Genomic DNA, 4649 nt, shown 5'->3' with positions numbered 1-4649 from the left:
ACTCTTGGTGAGGCATTTTCCAGACCCATATCCTTCCACTGTCTGAAAATTGAGCGAATCTTGATTCGCTTGAGAACAATACGGTCTTCCAACAGTCCAGAGTCTTGGTCATCATACCACTTGCCCACTTCTTTCGTCTGACTATGTCTAAAACAATTTCATGGTGGAGGACCTTTCACTTGAACTGCCTGATCTTCTGGATTAAATAATCCATATCATTGATTTTTCAGTACAATCTATAGCGTTTTCCAATTCCTGATTAATATTGAAGTTTGTCATTCATTTCAGCAGTAATTGCACAGCCATACCATGTCACTTTGATGTAATTCAGTCTTATAAGCATTAACATTATAGCAACTTTTCATTTTATCACGATCTGATTTAGTATTTCTCGAGTAAAGTCATGGTTATATTTTTATTCTTCAGATGCACGAGAGCTCTTCCAACCATAAATCTCTCAGGACTTGTTGGAATGTTCAGGACCACTGTACCAGTAATAAAATTGAGATTTATTCCTAATAACTCCTGTTATGCTTATTTCACTTCTTGGTAGTACAAGAAACACCCTACCTGTTGTTACTGGTAGTTCAACCTCTGGTGTAGTGATTGAAATGCATAGGAATTCCTTAATCATAAATTATGATGCTATTTCAAGCTAACCTGGCCTCACATACATGTCACCACATGAAGTAAGTTCTCAACATGCACTCTTCTTTTATGTCAATTACTCACACATCATGAGGTGTAGAGAATCTTCCTACAATAAAAGTTAACTGTAACTTTATGACCTGCTCTTCTTTTTTCATCCCTGGAGGCAATTTACTGCCTATAATTAAAAAATCTGATCAAACAATTGTAGCTGTAGAACCATTGTCAGTCAACACACTGTAAGGTTTTCTAGCAATAAACCCGATGATTCATGGATGGTTTTCCCCCAAATAATGTACTCCTTATCTCATTTGGGGCAGATTGAGTATTCTCAGCTGAGCTTACCCCATATATACAGCTAATTCCTGTTTTCTTGATGTCTAGTTAGCTATTTGTTGTTCCTTGACGTGGTTAGGCTTTGTTTCCTTTGCTGATTAACACCTGTTGATTCCTTACAGTATCATTTGTAATGGCCACGTTTCCTTTTCTGATATCTTTTGGGAGTTCTTATTTCATACAGGCTTTTGTCTGGGCAACTTATCACGTGAAACATCTATTGTTTTGTGGCTTACATATGCCATTCTGTTTGACTAGTTGTCTAACTAATACTTTCAGTTCTTCTACACTATCACTGGGGAGGGTGTGATGTTTCAATACTACTCAATCTAATGACCCCATAACTTCTTATAGATGATGCCTTTAGTATTTTATCTGTGACTTTAATAGATTCAAGTTCCATTGCATTCTGGAGAGCTTCCTTTAAAGATGTGCACATACTTTGTTTCAACCTAATTCTCCTTTCCTCGTCTATTAAGGCATCTATAAATTGGTTGTGTTCCAATGAATCCATCATTTCACGAGGAGCACTCAGGTAAGATAACTGAGCAAGCCTTTTTAAATATTCTTCAGTTTTGATTAAGATATATATATTTTTTTCTTCATACCCTATTTCGGAACTTTGCTCTGGATACTTTCTTCTGGTGTGTCATTCTGAACATGTTGGAAAAGGCAGCTATCAACAGCTATCAATACTTGATAGTTGTTAAGGCTCTTGACTGGAATGTAGCCTAATGTCGTCAAAGCTGGTCCTTTTAAATGGTCGGCAAGTTTAATAGCTTAATGTTCAACCTTCCATCTAATCACACTGAAAACCATTTCAAACCGAGCTTGTTATGCCTCCCATGGTTCCTTTCCATCATAGTCCTTTGATTTCTTTATTGGGTGATGTTGTCAAACTGACAAGCTAAATTCTTGAACTTGATTTGATGTCATAGCTGAAGCAGTCAACAATGGTCCTACACTCACAGACCAAATACGTAAATGGTGTTAGAGGTTTGAATTCCGGGCAGATGCAGAAAGAAATGGTTGGTCTTATCATTGCATTTACCAGTTCATTCTCCAATTATTTTATACTGTAATTGATTTTCTTTTCTACCTGATTGGTATTGCTGCTATGATCTTTCGGCTCTTCGCAAAATATTTATGTACTTTCTCATTATTGTAGCTACACCCTTTTTGTACTTCTTCAATCTTGCTGTTGTAATTCCTCTGTATATCTTCAATAGCTTTATTGATCTATCTTCGATCAGACTTATTTTTGCTCTTAATTCTTCTTTAAAATTACGTCTCTTTTTTAATTCCTCTCTTAAATTCGCATCTCTTACCACATGATCTTTTTAATTTTATAAAAATTTCCTCTTGGTCTTCTTTATTTTTCTCTTCTTGGTTTTATTTTTCATTAACTTGCTTGATGGTGTTCTTTTAATTTTCCTTTCTCTTTCTTCTTGTTATTCTTTTATATTTCCTGTCTCTTTCTCCTTGTTATTATTTTATATTTCCTGTCTCTTTCTCCTTGTTATTATTTTATATTTCCTGTCTCTTTCTCCTTGTTATTATTTTATATTTCCCGTCTCTTTCTTCTTGGTCCTCTTTCCACAGTTTTATCATTTCCATCAGGTTTTTGATCTCACTTTTTGCCCAGGTTATCGCGTTAAAGTTTAGACAAAAATGAAGTTCTGTTTTATTTTCACCAAAGTAATCCCACTTCTGGCATCAGTCTTCTATCATTAGACGGTTTCTTTTGGATTATTTCATAAAAATAATATCAAGTCTAGTCCATATTATGATAACAAATTAGTTTCTTTCTTCTGTAAGATTTCTACATTATAACGCCCACATGGCTGAAAGGGCGAGCATGTTTGGTGTGACGGGGATTCAAACCCATAGATTGCTAGTCGAGCGGCCTAACCACCTGGCCATGCCGGGCCTTTAAAGAACTTTGTTTGTTTGTTTTTTATGGATTTCGCGCAAAGCTACACGAGGGCCCTAACTACCTGACCATGCCGGGCCAGAAACGTAAAAGCAAGAATATTGTATTGTTGTTGTTTTTTTCTCGCACAACAGACTTAAACCATCTGATACCTATAACTATGTTCGCTTTTCGGCCGTGTGGACGTTATGATGTTTCAGTCAATCCCCCTATTCGTTGGTAAAAGAGAAGCAACACATCTTCTCCATAAGCAGTTTCCTTTTACTCAAGATAAGAGGAAAGAACTTGTTACATGAAATGTCACTTATATTTACTATACCAGAATAAACCAGGTAAAAAGTAATAAAATAAATACTTACTAAATATAGGAGAAACTGTGTTTCCTATTACGCATCTAATAAGCTGTATTTAAAATAAGAACATTTTGCAAATAATTGGAAGACTTTTTTCAGTCTGAAAATTTTTGTTTCGTTAATATGATAATATTGTATCTCCTTGCTGGTTTATCAATATCGTAATATGTAAAGTAGTGGATATTCATGTCTCTTAGTTATTTTATGAAAATTGGAACTTTGCATTCAAATACAACACACGAAAATAAGAAATCAGGCACTAATAATTCACTCAGTATGCCACTACTGGTTACTAGAATCGAAGTAGTACAGCACAATTTAATGAGCCATAGTATATTCTTATTTGTTAATTAAAACTTGACCGACATTTTTTCAAGTTTTTTAAACTAAAGTATCACATATATTTATATTAATTTATCTTTTGAATCTTTGTTTGTTGATTGGTTGAATTTCGCACAAAGTTACACGAGAGCTATATACACTGAGTGGTCACAAGTAAATATACACCTAATTTTTCGTCATTTAACTGATTTATTAACTAATTTGAGGTCACAGAGCACTATATAAATGAACATGGTCCACACACTAATTATCTTGTGCTACAACATGCCTAAAACTCAAGGTTCTCTCGAATTGTCAGATTTTGTTAGAGGAAGGTTAGTTGGTCAAGCAGATGGTAGAATAAGTCAGCGGCAAATTTCGCAGAATTTGGGAATCCCGCTTTCGACAGTCAACAGAATCATCGTGCAGTTCAGGAAACACGGCAAGGAAGCAATAGAGCAGCGTCCGGGTCATCCTGGTACATTGGAGAGGACAAAAAGGGCTGTCAAGAGGAGCATCGAAATGGATCCCAGATTAACGACTGCAGAAGTGGCCAAAGTTGGTGGGATGAGACCGAAATCTGTTCATCGGATTCTCCACAGATTGGGTTATCGTTGCAGAGAAGCTAGACAGAAGCCCTTATTAAGACCTGCCGAATTACGTCAGTCAGAGACCAGTAAGCTGGATAATTTTATGGTAAGTTAAGGTAAATTAAGGATGTGTCTTTGGAAGAGCACAGGATTCCTTTCGAGTCCACTTCCAGAGGACCATCAAGGATAGTCACCGAGAAGAACTTCCCCTGAGTGACATTACAGCAGTTGATGACAAAGGACAAAATGCCATTCCATCTGTATAGCATAATCCTCGTAAAAGAAAAACCCCTTAAAGACTTGTCAAATGGGCAGCTTAATGTACTGTTTTATTTGTGAATTAGGTTATTCAAGGGACATCGGAATATAGGAAGTTGACAGTGCTGTAAACTATATTTCAACATTATAATTTAGTTGTTTACTAGAGAAAGCTGTTATTCATAATGATAATGTGTTACCTAGAAAGTT

The sequence above is a fragment of the Limulus polyphemus genome, unplaced genomic scaffold (genome assembly GCF_000517525.1).
Source record: "Limulus polyphemus unplaced genomic scaffold, Limulus_polyphemus-2.1.2 Scaffold933, whole genome shotgun sequence".
Taxonomy (NCBI): domain Eukaryota; kingdom Metazoa; phylum Arthropoda; class Merostomata; order Xiphosura; family Limulidae; genus Limulus; species Limulus polyphemus.
The sequence above is the reverse complement of the archived record's forward strand: the minus strand, read 5'-3'. Positions refer to the sequence as shown.